Source organism: Astatotilapia calliptera, chromosome 6 (assembly GCF_900246225.1).
Source record: "Astatotilapia calliptera chromosome 6, fAstCal1.2, whole genome shotgun sequence".
NCBI lineage: Eukaryota > Metazoa > Chordata > Actinopteri > Cichliformes > Cichlidae > Astatotilapia > Astatotilapia calliptera.
The window spans coordinates 34,458,001-34,475,038 of NC_039307.1; the positions used below are offsets into that span (position 1 = coordinate 34,458,001).

The 17,038-nt window shown below is 42.4% G+C and overlaps 1 protein-coding gene across 3 annotated transcripts in view; it reads right to left on the bottom strand.

The window, feature by feature from the left end:
* Nucleotides 1–17,038, bottom strand: part of LOC113024650 (protein phosphatase 1 regulatory subunit 29-like) — a 310,310-nt gene that overhangs the window by 134,058 nt on the left and 159,214 nt on the right. For all 3 annotated transcript variants that reach the window (XM_026171870.1, XM_026171872.1, XM_026171871.1), the window contains one exon: nt 4,360–4,414. The gene's annotated coding sequence lies outside the window, so the exon portion shown is untranslated. The remainder of the gene's footprint in view (nt 1–4,359; nt 4,415–17,038) is intronic.

Sequence of the window (17,038 nt, forward strand, 5' to 3'; positions counted from 1 at the left end):
CTCCAGCTGTAGGTGTAAATACACTGTTAATATGCCTAAGTTATTTCATTTTGTACAACTTCCCCGCTAGGACAGAAAAATACTTATTTTTAGCAGATTTTGGCTTCAATCTCAGTTCTTGCTCTCCTTCATGCATTTATCCTCTGTGCCTCGCTCTCTAGGTCCCTTGCATTTGTTCTCCACATCTAGCTCCTTTAAGTCATCCCTAGCCTCTCTCCGCCTCACCCTTCGTCCTCCTGTAGTCTAGCTTCACACCTCATTGCGGCCACAAATCTTTCACAGCTCTCCTCTTCCTTGACTTATCTCGTCTTGTGTCCTCGTTTTGCTGCATCTTCTTCCTAGTCCCCTTTCTTTAATCTCCATCTTTGCTTCCTTTTTCCCTACACTTGGTTGAAACATTAAACTCTATATTGTGTATAAATGCTCTCCAACTTGGTGAAGGGGTAAAGGACAGACAGTTACACCGTAGTATTTTTTACTCCATGAGATTATAGCAGCTGGTAAAAGTGATTAGTAATGTAGTTATATTATGCATAAAATAATTATATAAAACCATTATTTTTTAGGGGGTTTTTTTTCTTTAGTGGACTAACCCAGCTACAAATCTAAAGCTACCATGTTCTTAACTGAGAAGGGTTCTATTTTAGCTTTTAAGCTCTTCAAGAGAAAATTCACTAATTGGAGGCAAAGCACTTAATGCTTCAGTGTTAAAACTGGTTAAAGCCTTTTTGTTTGGAACAGTCAATTTGTACAAATTGGCTCTTTATTACTCAGTATATAATTAATACAAGGCAGTTTGAGCTGCATTGTAAAAATGTACTAGCTATAAATCTTCACTGCTTATTTGCCTACAGTTTACCTTCTCCATTAGTTTGCACTCATCTTGAGATTTTCTGCTCTACTGTACATTGCAAATTCTATTCATACATTATTTTTTTGCATGAACCCAGGACCGTGTAATAATATGGAAGATTAAAATAAAAACCCTAGATGATTAGAGTTAAACTTAAATTGGAATTTCCTTTTAAATAATATTCTCATATATCTTCATTTGAAAGTTTGACCTCGGCCTGCTACTTTCTCATTTCGCTCTTTGGCAGTTTTATTTATTTTTTTCCTGATAGCGGTTGGTTTCATATGAGCCAAGGTCTGTTGGCTTTTTGATAGCTCATATCTTCCCCATCTTCACCTTTTCATCAGTCTTTTCCATCTCTATCAATGCCCTTTTCATTTCCCTACACATTTAAAAACCATCAGTCTCCATCACATCTCCTGACTTCCACCTGTTGTTTGCTTTAATTCCCATCAAATACTCTGAGCGAGTCATGTCACATCCTCTGTGTGGAAACTGTCCAACCCTGATCCACCACTGGCATAAACTGAGCTTGACATTTCCTTGATATGTGCTTCAGGCAGTAACAGCACTTACTTTACACGTACAGGACTGTACAGATGTTTTAGATGTCTTTTAGCTGTTTAGATTATCTTTGACACAATGTCATCAGACGGGCAAGTTTTTGGACCTAAAGTCTTTCTGCAACTTGACAATAACACCAATCATATACACAATCTATTTGACCACCATACTTTTCTAATGTTTCTAAAAACTGTCTAAAATGTTTTTTTTCCAAGACTAAAAATATCCTTTTTTCATTAGCGTTCCCACGGCAACTTGAATAAAGGCAAAGTGAATGAAATTACTTAAAGCAGTGGGTCAGTGACAAACAACTAGGTTCTAAAATAACCATAAAATAATAATAATCCTTTAGAAGAGAGATATATAACTGAACTTCAAAAATGAGATTTGTGCAAGATTATTTTGAACCAACAATTTTGAAGTGGGGCCATTTCGTTTTAGTTTTTCTCTCTTCTTTGATGACAACACACATGTGGACAAAAATATATAACACTTAAATTGGCCTTGTTCAATTTCCTGCCATATAGTTATGTCATTCATGACAAAATAGAGGAAGCAAGCAAGAGAGTGGAGAAAGAAAACAGAACAAAGGAAAGTAGAGTTGGGCTTGTAAAATGATTTGGGGTCTTTTAGAGGCCAAACCTTCACTAGATACTGAAAAAAGGTGACAATGCTGTAAAAGACAGACTGGATGGATCAAACTAATTTTAAGTCACGACCTTAAGATTTTTGAGGTTGAGTCTAAATGCACCCATTTACTAAAGCCATTGGTGATGTAATGAACATAGTGATAGAAGCATGAAGCTGCTGCTATTTTAGCAAAACTTCTATGTAGACATGGCAGAAATATAAATTCAGCTGATTTTCTTTCACACTTTCATATCTAACATGCCTAAACATTAACAACCAGGAAGCCAGCGTATTCATTCATATGAATTCGGCCAGCAGATTTTTTTTTTAAATCAAAGTCTCTATGTAGTCCTTGTGTGCGGTAATAATTGAATGAGAATCATGATGTCATCAAAATGATTCATCTTCTGTGCTACAATTTTATTTAATCAAAAATGAATACCGCACAGCTGAACAGGCAGTGGAAATGTGGTATGTGTAGAGTGGCGTTTCTCGATACAAACAAAAGGTTAATGATGCTTAATAGTTTCACCAGATTTACTTTAAATAATTACACACATCGCTGCCTGAGTTCCAATTTAAGGGCTAGATATTAGCAGCTTCTAATTCCCCACAGCATCACCACATAGCCCTTATCTGTATATCAGTTCAGGTCGGATACAGTTGGTTAATTCAGGAATAAGTTATTTCCAAGCTAGCTGGCGGATTGCTTGATTTTCATTGTTGTTCACTGCTGCAGTCTGGTTTGATAAAATCATCTCCCTTGATGCTTCTTGTTTGTGTTCTATAGATGATTTTTCACTGCTGAACTTCTTTCAGTGGTTTCCTTTAGGGTTTGCCACAGCAGATCATCTGTCTCCATCTCCCCCTAACCCTAGCATCCTCTTCTGTCACACCAACACAAGCTGTACCGTCTATGTACTCGTTTCCAATCCTGCCCCACCTGGTCACTCCCAGTAAAAAATATTAGCATTTTAACTCCACCTCCATCTCCACCTTCTGTCTCCAAACTATACATCAAAGCAAGAAATTGTTGAACACATCATAGAAATATATTGTTGGAATCTGGCATATTGATACTTGTTGTGGTTTTCAGATATACACATCTGCATACTGCCCTGGTTAGCTCACTGGATTATTTGTTTGCTGTGTGACATAATACTCAAAATCAATGAAGCATCGCTATATTTCAAACTAACCACTGGCGAAAGGAGCTGCTGTTGGTCTGGCTGCCAAAGATGTTAAAGCTGTGCCATCGTATCATCTTCTGCTAAACTTAATTCAGAAGCATTTCTCACAATCATTGGTATAATGATTGGCAGCAGGTCAAGGTTGTTAACATTTTAATAATAAAAATAGTTATAATTTAGCTTTTTTTTAGCTTTTTGTTTAACAGAAGTTTCATCACCACTTCATCAAAAAATTCAGTAACAAAAAGAGAGGTAAATGAACTGGTTCTTATATAATGCTTTTCTATTTAACCTCTGGGTGGTCTTGGGTCGATTTGTGCCATTTTTCATTGTTCGTATACACGCCATTCGCACTGTGTTGAATGGAATATAGCGAAAGTCTGCAAAAAAAAGTTTGGTCACATTTACTATTAAAATTCCAGTATGACTTCCGGAAATTAGCTTCAGTGGCTAAGCTACAGACAAACTTGGTCTTAGTGGTCGATTTGTGCCCCATTGAAACCCATTATAAACGCTATTTTTCACTGCAGATTAATTACGGTTAAAGGGATCGTGATCGTTCCACCTTCAGTCTTTGTGGGGAGCTTGCCAGCAGCTGGCCGCCTGGGGGGCTTTTTATGCTCCTGCGAAAAAAAAATAAAAGTGGATCGAAATACATGTTGGTGCTAACCCTAACCCTTAAAACAACGAAACTATAATTAAAACTTTGTATGAATATTTCAGGGAGAAGTAGTTTTAACAGACTGGCTAATTTAAAGTGGAAAAAAATATTAATATATAATCTTTTTATAGCACTTTTTATGGCGTGGTTGATTTGTGGCTCTAAGACCAATAGTGTATGCATTTTTCTAGGACCCCCCAGAGGTTAAACATTCAAAGTGATTCATACAACATGCCTCATTCACACAAGCACTTTTTTTCTATACTTAAGTGCTTTCTATTTAACATTCATACTCCAGTGGATGCATCACAGAACAAACTGGGGTTCAGCATCTTATCCAAGGATACTTTGACAGGGACTGAACCACCAACCTTCCAATTAGTGGACGATCCTGATCTGCATGATCTGCATGACAAAGCATGCAAGCGAGGGATGTGTCTCATGTATGGAGAAGAGCTTACCTGCACACGTGCACCTGGGTATAACACCTCAGCCAGTAACCCAAGAAAGAAGCACCTGCAGAGACAGTAATAAATGGTGAAGTGGGAGATTAAATACATTCCAAGCAGAGCTGAATAACTGCTTCTTTGATTTGGCCATAAATACCGAGGGACTGAGCACATACAAAAAACACTAAGAACTTAAAAGTTTGGCTTTACTTTGGTTTAGGTTTTATTTTCACACAGTCCGGAGTGATGTACGTTTTCTGCCTTCTTTATTGATGGGAGGGGAGGGGAGAGGAAGGGAAGAGTGCAGATGTACAGAACAAAGATGGATGGTTGACTGTCGGGCAATCTTCTGTCGGGGTTATCTGAGGAGGCAGCTGAAAAGGCTGGCGAGAGAAATGACTTTAAGACTACAAGTTCTAAAACTCGCATTAGTCACACTCCAACTTTCTCTTTACACCACAGCCCAATTAACACTGAAAGATCTGCATAAAACCAAATCAATTTCACATTTTATGAGTGATATATAACTCAATTATGATACACAGATTTTGTTTCTCCTTCTGAGGAAAAGTCTGGACAAACTCTAATTTATCTATTTTTAATTTAAGTTCCACCAACAATTAGTTCGGAAAGGAGTGCGATTTGGACAGGAGAGTAGAAGTTGTTGAACTGAGCACCTTTATTACTGTACTTTGGATCACTGCCCAACTGGCCACTGGTTGAATATCAGCTGGCAAACCTCGGGGCATTATGTGAAAAAGAATGACAAACTGTTTTCCTTTCCTCCATTGAACTGCAGATACAAGCCTCCTCCATTTTTTGATAAGAAATATTTAACCCTATGTAGTCAATATCATACTAATCACTATATAGTGATTGAGGTTTTGACAAATTCTTCCACCCCTTTTCCCTTCATTACACATCTAGGCCAATGAGGACAATGTCTCGAAACAGTACTTCAAATTCGGTTCTAGGTTTCTTAGAAAATGCAACAAGGTAACAAATATAAGACATTTTTGATTAAAAAGAAATGAAGCATGATATCAGATTGCAAAAAAAATCTTCATGCTTGCAAGTCCCCAAACAGTAAGTATGGCTGAGGGTGAACTAAAATCTGAACTGTTGCTGATTTCCATCTGTTTCCTCCTCCTTAGCTGGTTTCTACATTCTGAAACGTGTGCTTGTAAGTCAATCATGCTTAGCGTGGGTTACAAGATGTGGAATCAGATTGAGTTTGATTCCCTCTCACTCTGAAAAGGTCAAAGCCGGCAGAATGACAGGTTAACAAACCCCAGCTCAGTAAATGAGTGACTTAAATCCATGTGACCTTTGTTTACAGGCCTTGCTTTAATGGTTGCCATTGACAAAAACACCTTGACACAGTGCTGATACGTTTCAGTCTACGAAACAAAACAAAACAAACCCGTGTAGTGTGTGAGGTTTGCGTCTGCTCCTGAAATTCGGACAAATTATGCCCAGTTTATCAGGCCATTGAAGCTGCTGACCTGGCCAAGGTCATAAAAAGTTGTAGAGAAAATAAATAAATAAATAAATGAATAACGAGCGCACTAATCCTTGACCTCTGCTGAAATTGTTTTTTAAAAATTGCTCTTTATCAGAATTCTTATTCTGATAAAGAGAAACATGGATCAGTAGTCACTGCTTTACAGTGCTATGCAGAAAGTCCACCTCTTTTCTTTAGATTTTATTCCAAGAAGTCAGGCTTTCTTTTATAATTATTTTAATTTGCCAGGAGCAATAGATCTCTTTCAACGGTTTTCTTTGAACATTGGCTGCTTTTTTTATTCGTTTTCAGTCCAGTACTTTTGTTTGATCATTTTCAGAGGAATATTTTTGTTTGTTAAACCACTTAACATGGACCTATGAATCATTCAAGCATAAAAAAGGCACCTAACTTAAGGGATGAACCAGTGTTGTGTCTAGTCATTAAAGACAATATATCAAAGAACCAGTTTTAAATTGTATCTATGGATAATTCATTATCAGCAAGCTGCCACAAAAACATTTCTTTAGTTGAAGCTATGAAAATGCCAAAGATCACAGTTTGACAACCACAGACCGCAGTGTAGCTTAAAAAACAAAACAAAAGACAAATTGAGGGGAAAATAAGAGGCAGGCGTAAAGAGTTTTGGACTGCAGCTGAGCAGTATCTGAAAGTCATGTCCTTAAGAAATAAGAAAACACCAGCAAAGATGTGTCACAGGACCTCAGAGATGCAAAAAATAAATAAATAATTAAATAAATAAAGAGAAAGAGTAAATACAGTCAGTTTTTAAACCACTATCTGGAAAGTGTCTGATTGCCAGTGCCCTCATTTTCCGCTGGATCCCAAACACACTGCCAGTGCAGTAAAACATCCTTACACAGAACCACACAATGGGCTTCACAGAGCCCTGAACTCAGCATAGAAGAATATTGAAAAACATCTTGACAGGGAATGCATGAAGACACATCCAACATGCAAAGACACGCTTCAATGTCTGTCAGGAAGCCTCGAGAACTATTTCTAACGACTACTTAAAGAAGGTACAACAAAGCTTGTCTAAGAGAGATCTGGCAATATTGAAGAATGAGGGTGGTCATCTCAGATAGTGGGTGAGATCATGGCAGCTATGTTGATCCTGTTTATACCTGTTAAGTCCTTATATAGTTTTCTTCTTTAACCATGATCATTCTATAACCTTAACTCTTATCTTTTTTTATCTACACTAAAGCACTGTAAAAGCGTCAGAGGCTCTGTAAGGACAAACAAACAATATGTTATTGGTTACAATATGAGGACTTCTTTGCAACCACAGTGCCACAAACCAGTGACGCTGTAAACTCTGTTCAGGTAGAGGATCAAGCAGTGAAGTCTTTTTTTTGGACCAAGATAAACTTTCTGATACCTTTGGGCTCCTTTTTTCCGACATGGCTTGAATCATTTCAGTATCAGCATGCCGCCTTATCACCTGTCTGTGTAATTTGTCCCATTCCGATTCTGTCCCTGTAATTCCGAACTCACGTCACATGTGGATGCTTCCTTCCACTTTTCACACGAAAACAAGATAAGAAGTTTGGGTGCGCCTCGTCTCTATTTTCAAACACTCTCCTGCTTCCTAAGTGCTCAGTGAACAATCAAGATTTTGCCTTGATAGCTTGCTTTAGCTCCAGGTTGCTATCTTGATTGCCATCCAAAACGCTTGTTTTTCTAATGGGAGTGGGAATTAATTTCTACCCTCCCGCGGCGCGAAGCAGAGAGTGAAGCAGTGCAGGTTGGCTGGCTACAAATGGAGGAAAAACAACGATCTACTGAGACAGAGATGGGGGAAGATGGTGACATAAAAAGAAAACCAGAGAGACCAAAGAGGAGACAGAGGAAAACAGAAGGCGATTGAGATGAGTGACAGAGATTAGAAGGCAACAATCACAGAGACAGACTAAGCAAGGAGCAGTGTCTTAAAATTCTCCACATTCCCTCCATTTCGTTTACTGCCCTTACTGTGAGGGATTTTGTGTCTTGCCGCATGAGGCTGCCTTCAAATGTTGCACATAAAGATTCTTTTGATCATATCTGACAAAGCGTCCCTCTCTCTCTCTCTCCACCTATACCTCTGCCGTCAGCTCTCTATGCCACGCGCTTCTCAATGTCTCTCACTCATTGTTCTCTCATTAAGCATCTTGTCCCGCTGAGCTTTTATCACCTTTCTCCTCACATTTCTCTCTCTCGCCAATTTACTCCCTCCACCTCTCTCTCTCATATCCACCATCTTGGATGTTTTGGGTTCCCCCCCCCCCAGCTCTTACTGCCCCTGCGTCCCTCCCTTGCCTCGCTCTGTGGCTCTCTTTCTCTACCACTTTGCGTCAATTCAATTTGACTCAATTCAGGTTGCTTTACTGAATCTAATGTTTGATGAAAGGTTTCTCCTGAAGCACACAATCGATTAAAATAAGGAAATAATGAACTGGCTCTTTTGTAGTTTCTGTGTGTATCCTTTAACAGTAAATCCTCAGTGCACTTTTCTATAAGGGGATTTGTCTTAATTCAGCTGTGCTATATAGACATAGCAGGGGAAGAATCTATGTTATAGACTCATGCGAGAAGAGAATGTTTTTAAATTTGGGAAGACTGATAGAGAAATTAAACAAATATAAATATGGAAAAATTTCTTGTCTTGGGGATCGATTTTCTCATCTACCCTCTTAAATATTACTGTCCCCCCACCCACCTTCTTTTATAGCTCCATGGCTCTTTGATCTCATTTTGACTGAGGAGCATTAGGATCATTTGTATCTGAAGCATAAATGGAGCAAAACATGCTGTACCAAGCGTATAAATAAACACTGCTGTGTTGCCACTCTCTTGATCTGAGCCTAAATCTCCCTTCTCCTCATCTCTCTCCTCCTTCTTTGTCAGAGTCTAATTTTTTACACTTTTTCTTAGATGAAAGAAGATTAGCTTAAAGAGGAGAAACTAGCTCCGGTGACTCATTTTGATGACTCATAATCTTCATTTTATGTTGGCAGGAAGATGGCGCCAGTGTGTGCGGCTAGCCACCTATCAGGCCTGATCGGATTTTTGTTTGCTATTGTTTTATTTTGTGTTTGTTGCCAAGACAACAGCTCTTATAGCTAGGGATGGGTACCGGTATCCGCACCGGTTCTGACATAAACGGTAGTAACCAGACCGAAAAGCAGCGCACATTTCGGTGCTTTATTTCGGTGCTTTTTTTCCTGAGATGTCGTACACTTTGGATTCTAGCCAATCATTTTACCTTTCCGAGGATAGTAGGCGGGCCCAGGTACGTAGGTTCTTTTAGAGCAGAGCTACAGATTAAAAATGCCCAAGGCGAAGTGGTCAAATTCTGGCTGTACTTCACAGCAAAAGATGCAAACTCAGCAGCCTGCAACAAGTGCTTTAAGCTGATACTGTGCAAAGGAGGTAACACCTCGAATCTGATGAAACACCTGGCGACGTATAGCATTTTGTTAAAAGCCGAGAAATGCACAGTATTTGATAGCTTGCTGCGAGACCTCACACCGTGCACATCTACTGCGGGTGTGGTGCCTGTTATCGGACCCGGAGTTAGCAACATCCCCCAAAAACCCGAAGAGGAGAGTCCTGGCCCCTAGCCCTGCCAGTGTAGCAGAAATGATGACGGATGATGATGGCAGCAGCAGCCGTTCTTCTCTGGGTCAGTAGCTTAATGTTGTTCGTGTGTAATTTACGTTGAGTAGGCTAACCACGTTAGTAAATTAATGCACGTAAGGTGAACTAGCAAACACGTCGTAGTTACATGCGGCTGTCTTCTTGTTTGATGGCAGATACTCCCTTCACCCTGGCGAAAAAGCTAAAATGACCAAAGAAAAAATGGAAAACAGCTAAACATGAGAGGTTTTTGGACAAAGTTTGTATGTTTTTTTCCATTGTTTAAGCACTGCTTCCAGCCAAGAGTGATACCATATATGCCCTATAGCTGCAGAAAAGACTAACATTGTGATCTTTTTACAAAAAAACAGCTGAACATGAGAGGTTTTTGGACCAATTTTGTGTTCTCTATTCTTTAAGCACTGGTTCGAGCACTGGTTCGAGCACCGTTTAAGCACCGGCACCATTTCAAAAGTACCAGTTTGGTACTGGTATCGGATAAAACCTAAATGATACCCATCCCTACTTATAGCTCGTATCAGCACCAAACACTTTTTGATATCAGATCATCCCACAAAACTTGGATAAAGCATAATTTAGGTGATGAGCTAAATATAAATAACTGGTGTCTATACCGGCGTACTGACCGGTCACTGACCTGCTGTCATCACACAGAAGAAGACTGAGGAAGCGTGGCGGTGTTCTGTGGAGAACCTGGGGCTTACCTGAGATATGGCTGTGGGTGTAGTCCTTTCTGCTATTCAGGTGGATTTTTTCTGAGTCAGCAATCGCTGAGTGGATCCAGCCTGTTGTTTCTGCTGTTTCTTACCTAACTTGCCGGTGGAAACGTATCTTACCAGGCTATGATGGGCCAGGCATCACAGTGTGCATTATAGGAACCTTCGGGCACCGAGTTTCACCCCTACAACAAGCCGTAAGAACGGGATTGTTTGTTTGGCTCTTATTAACACTAGAGGTCTAAAAAACAAGACTTTTCTGTTAAATGAATTCTTCACCTCTCCTGAACTGGATTTTATATTTCTGACAGAGACTTGGCTTTGTACTGGTGAGTTCACCCCATTCTTAGAACTTCTCCCTCCTGACTGTTTGTTTTTCAGTTCCTCTCAGACTGCAGGCAGAGGTGGGAGGCTCACTACTGTATTCAAATCCAGTTTCCAATGTCAATAGTCAACATCTAACTCCTTCTCCACCTTTGAATTGCAAGTCAAATGGGCTCTGGTCTACTGCCCTCCTGAGATGAATAACTGTGAATTATGATAAGTTCCTGATTGCCGGTGATTTTAATATTTGACTATATCAGGACTCTTGTTCAAGGAATATCTTGATCTTATTGAAACATTTAATCTCACTCAGTCTGTGTCTGGTCCAACACGTGAAAAAGGACACACACTGGACCTACTGTTATCATTTCATTTAAACTTATGCCTGACTGAGTTCTGTGAGACTCATATTTCAGATTATTATGCTATTTTATTTACTGTTTACTGTCACTGTTTACTGCTAAACCACATGTCCCAGCTCAACGAGTGCAAACACAGATGTTGATCTATGTTTGCATTAGCTTTTCATGACTCTGTACTTGTTAAATCTTAACCCTGCTCAATTTATACAGTGGGGCAAAAAAGTATTTAGTCAGCCACCGATTGTGCAAGTTCCCCCACTTAAAATGATGACAGAGGTCAGTAATTTGCACCAGAGGTACACTTCAACTGTGAGAGACAGAATGTGAAAAAAAAATCCATGAATCCACATGGTAGGATTTGTGAAGAATTTATTCGTAATTAGGGTGGAAAATAAGTATTTGGTCACCTCAAACAAGGAAAATCTCTGGCTCTCACAGACCTGTAACGTCTTCTGTAAGAAGCTTTTCTGTCCCCCACTCGTTACCTGTATGAATGGCACCTGTTTGAACTCATCATCTGTATAAAAGACACCTGTCCACAGCCTCAAACAGTCAGACTCCAAACTCCGCCATGGCCAAGACCAAAGAGCTTTCGAAGGACACCAGGAAAAGTATTGTAGACCTGCACCAGACTGGGAAGAGTGAATCTACAATAGGCAAGCAGCTTGGTGTGAAAAAATCCACTGTGGGAGCAATCATCAGAAAATGGAAGACATACAAGACCACTGATAATCTCCCTCGATCTGGGGCTCCACACAAGATCTCATCCCGTGGGGTCAAAATGATCATGAGAACGGTGAGCAAAGATCCCAGAACCACACGGGGGGACCTGGTGAATGACCTGCAGAGAGCTGGGACCAAAGTAACAAAGGTCACCATCAGTAACACACTACAACGGCAGGGAATCAAATCCCGCAGTGCCAGACGTGTTCCGCTGCTGAAGCCAGTGCATGTCCAGGCCCGTCTGAAGTTTGCCAGAGAGCACATGGATGATACAGCAGAGGATTGGGAGAATGTCATGTGGTCAGATGAAACCAAAGTAGAACTTTTTGGTATAAACTCAACTCGTCGTGTTTGGAGGAAGAAGAATACTGAGTTGCGTCCCAAGAACACCATACCTACTGTGAAGCATGGGGGTGGAAACATCATGCTATGGGGCTGTTTTTCTGCCAAGGGGACAGGACGACTGATCCGTGTTAAGGACAGAATGAATGGGGCCATGTATCATGAGATTTTGAGCCAAAACCTCCTTCCATCAGTGAGAACTTTGAAGATGAAACGAGGCTGGGTCTTCCAACATGACAATGATCCAAAACACACCGCCCGGGCAACAAAGGAGTGGCTCTGTAAGAAGCATTTGAAAGTCCTGGAGTGGCCTAGCCAGTCTCCAGACCTCAACCCCATAGAAAATCTGTGGCGGGAGTTGAAAGTCCGTGTTGCTCGGCGACAGCCCCAAAACATCACTGCTCTCGAGAAGATCTGCATGGAGGAATGGGCCAAAATACCAGCTACTGTGTGTGCAAACCTGGTAAAGACCTATAGTAAACGTTTGACCTCTGTTATTGCCAACAAAGGTTATGTTACAAAGTATTGAGTTGTATTTTTGTTATTGACCAAATACTTATTTTCCACCCTGATTTACGAATAAATTCTTTACAAATCCTACCATGTGGATTCATGGATTTTTTTTTCACATTCTGTCTCTCACAGTTGAAGTGTACCTCTGGTGCAAATTACTGACCTCTGTCATCATTTTAGGTGGGGGAACTTGCACAATCGGTGGCTGACTAAATACTTTTTTGCCCCACTGTAGTTCTTTTTAATTAATCTTGTAGCAGCCTACAGGACGTGGTTGCTCGTTTTAGAATTTAACGGTCTAAACCAGTGACCGAGCCATGACTGAATGATACCACTCGCTCTCTAAGGCGCAATTGCCCATGCAGAGAGAGGGGATGGAAGTAGGATTACCTTCAAGTTTCATTGGCTATTTTAAAAAGCAGCCTACTGGAGTATCAGAGAGCTGTTAAAGCTGCAAAAACCCAATTTTTGATCAAATCTTATGTCAAATAATAGCCACAAACCTCACTCTTAACTCTCTTATAAATCCATGTAGTGCTACTTGTATTGTGCCCTCATCTGCACTTTATTTAAGGTTTCTCACATTTAAAAAGATTTCTGCTCTCAGGACTATTCCCTCTAATTGTGTCCCAGATCCTGCTGTTTCTCTTTTTTGCCCAGTTGTCTTTGAGAACTTTGACCAAGCATCTCTCCCCTTTTTATCTGACATAGTTCAGCATATGCACCCGTCTTCTTGAACCCTAGACAGTATTGCACCACACCTCTTCAAGGAGGTTTTTAATATTCTTGAGCCATGTATTGACCTAATCATTCATCCCTAACATCTGGTTGTTCCCCAGCTGCTTTAAAACATGTGGTCATACAGCCACTCATCAAAAAGTGTAAATTGGACTTTCTAATTTTAGGCCCATTTCTAAGCTCTCTTTTTTAATCAAAGGTTTTAGAGCTATGGTGGTGCGGTGATTAGCACTGTTGCCTCACAGCAAGAACGTCCTGAGTTCAGTTCCACCACCTGGTGCCACACAAACTCCACACTTCTGTGTGGAGTTTGTGTGGGTTCTCTCCAGGTACGCCAGCTTCATTCTGCAGTCCAAAGTTAGTGGGGTTATGTTAATTGATGATTCTAAATTGCCCATAGGTGTGCATTTGAGTGTGAATTGTTGTCTGTCTCTATGTGTTAGCCCTGTGACAGACTGATGACCTTTCATATCTGTGAGATGGGAGTTTCTCTGTCCATTTAGGGCAGTATTCATCATCTGTGCCCCCACTTAGTCGTGGAGCACCTCAGAATTCTCTGCTGGAGACCTTTCTCTTCTCTTTATATTTGCTTCTTTTGGGGTCCACTTATGGATTTGAAGATGACCTCCAGATATATTTGCCTGTACAAATCAAGAGCCGCGTTTCTATCCAGGCACTAGTGAACTGTATCAGAGAAAAAAAATATATTTTGGCAACTCAGTCTGTTAGATAGGTATGACAGTGCTCCTTTGGTCTATTATTGTCATCCAGTTACAAGGAACCTTGGTGTGACTTTTGACAGTGACAAGTTTCTTTCAACTAAAGCTCCTCAGTAAGGTGAAGGCCTAGTTCACGCTACATGACTTTGAGAGAGTAATTCACGCTTTTATTACCTCTTATCTTGATTACTGTAACTCTTTATATGTTGGCTCTGATGAGGCCTCCTAGAGATTCTGAGATCAAGGTTTAAAACCAGAGGCAATAGAGCCTTTTCAGTGGTGACTCCTAATCTTTGGAACAACTTACCTTTTCATATTTTAGCCACCCAGTCTCTCATTTTAAAACATTTCAAAACCTATTTTTTCTAACTTGATTTCAGGTGTAGAATGGCAGAATATCCTGGCTTTTAATGCACTTTTCTATTTACTTGTTTAATTTCATTTTTAGTTTATATTTATTTTTAATTTGTTATTCCACCTGCACCCCCTCCTCCTACTAGTTGTTACCAGTGTTTTGTTACTGAAAGCTGAGGAAACAGATTCTTTTGGCGATTATGTATCGGAATTTCAGGAGCAGGACCACGCCTCCAAACACGCTCCTTCCGGTTGTCATCTATATAGGTTCCCCCAGTTCTGCAAACTGTTCATTCTCGTTTACGTGCCCTTCCCTCCCTCCTCGTTCTCTATTCTTTAACTTCTTCATTTCTATTTAGTTCATGGGGATCTGCCAGGCCCAGGAGCTGTCGCCAGTCCCCTTCGAAGCCTTCCCCAAACCGCAGCTCAATTCATGTCCAAGCATTCACCTTTACTTACTAAAACCCTGTCAAACCTAAAATGAGGACGTGGGCCCATCTAGTGAAGTTAAAAAATGATGTTCCTTTCGAAATCTGTTGATTGCACAAGTAAGGCATCATTTTGTCATTCTGAAGGCATACGGTCTCCGTTTTAGGTTCTCAACACACTTTTTAGAGTTTTACTATTGATTAGAGAGCAAATCGAACGAAGATGCAGATAAATTAGTTTCTCTCATGTAAACTAAACGTGACCACAGCAACCTGCTAGCAACCAGCGTGATCATAATGAGATTTTGGTGTAGTGTCCTGGTAGTGACTTAGCAACGACTCAACCACTGGTTGGAAAAAACACATTGTACTGAATTGGATAAGTGCAAGACAATTAATTTTAATGTCATTTAAATTTAAAAAGCTGTTCCTTGAATCGCTACCTTATCGTGGTGGAGGGGTTTGTGTGTCCCAGGGATCCCAGGGGCTATGTTGTCTGGGGGCTTTTGCCCCCTGGTAGGGTCTCCCATGGCAAACTGGTCCTGGGTGAGGGACCAGACAAAGAGCGATTCAGAAGACCCCCATGAAAAGAATATCGAGGGAACAGTTTACCCTGCCCGGGATAGGGTTACCGGGGCCCCGCCCTGGAGCCAGGCCCGGGGAGGGTGCCCGAGGGCGAGCGTCTGGTGGCCGGGCCTTAGTCCATGGGGCCCGGCCGGGCACAGCCCGAAGAGGAGACATGGGCCCATCCTCCCGCAGGCCCACCACCCGCAGGAGGCGCCATAGGGGTCGGGTGCATTGTGAGCCGGGTGGCGGCCAGGAGCGGAGGCCCTGGCGGACCGACCCCCGGCTGCCAAGACTGGCAATAGGGACATGGAATGTCACCTCTCTGGTGGGGAAGGAGCCTGAGTTGGTGCGTGAGGTTGAGAGGTACCGGCTAGATATAGTTGGGCTCACCTCTACGCATTGTCTGGGCTCTGGAACCAGTCTCCTGGAGAGGGGCTGGACTCTGTCTCAGTCTGGAGTTGCCCCTGGTGAGAGGCGGCGGGCTGGGGTGGGTATTCTTATATCCCCTCGGCTTGCTGCCGGTACGTTGGGGTTTTTCCCGGTGGACGAGAGGGTTTGTTCCCTGCGCCTTAGGGTTGGGGAACGGGTCCTGACTGTCATCTGCGCTTATGCGCCGAGTGGCAGTTCGGAGTACCCAGCCTTCTTAGAGTCCCTGGGGGGGGTGCTGGAAGGTGCTCCACCTGGAGACTCTGTTGTCCTGCTGGGAGACTTCAATGCTCACGTGGGTAACGACAGCGAGACCTGGAGGGGCGTGATTGGGAGGAACGGCCTCCCTGATCTGAACCCGAGCGGTGCTTTGTTATTGGACTTCTGTGCTAATCACAGTTTGGCCATAACGAACACCCTGTTCGAACATAAGAGTGTCCATAAGTGCACGTGGCACCAGGATGCTCTAGGCCGTAGGTCGATGATCGATTTTGTAATCGTATCACCAGACCTGCGACCATATGTTCTGGACACTCGGGTAAAGAGAGGGGCTGAGCTGTCAACTGATCACCACCTGGTGGTGAGTTGGATCAGGTGGCGGGGGAGGACGCTGGACAGACCTGGTGCACCTAAACGCGTAGTGAGGGTGTGCTGGGAACGTCTAGCAGAGGCCCCAGTCCGCGAGATCTTCAACGCACACCTCCGGCAGAGCTTCAACAGCATTCCGAGGGAGACTGGGGACATTGAGTCCGAATGGACCATGTTCAGCGTCTCCATTGCCGAAGCTGCTGCATTGAGCTGCGGCCGCAAGGTGGTTGGTGCCTGCCGTGGTGGTAATCCCCGAACCAAATGGTGGACACCAGAGGTGAAGGGAGCCACCAGGCTGAAGAAGGAGGCCTATCGGGCTTGGTTAGCCTGTGGGACTCCGGAGGCAGCCGACAGGTATCGACAGGCCAAGCGGAATGCGGCTCGGGCAGTGGCTGAAGCAAAAACTCGGGTGTGGGAGGAGTTCGGAGAGGCCATGGAAAAAGACTTTCGGACTGCCTCGAAGAGATTCTGGCAAACCGTCAGGCGTCTCAGGAGGGGAAAGCGGTGCTCTACCTGCACTGTGTATAGTGCTGGCGGAGCGCTGTTGACGTCGACTGAGAAAATTGTCGGGCGGTGGAAGGAATACTTCGAGGACCTCCTTAATCCCACTGACACGTCTTCCGGGGAGGAAGCAGAGTCTGGGGATGAGGGGTGTGACCCACCGATTTCCGGGGGCGAGGTCACTGAGGCAGTTAAACAACTCCTTGGTGGCAGAGCCCCT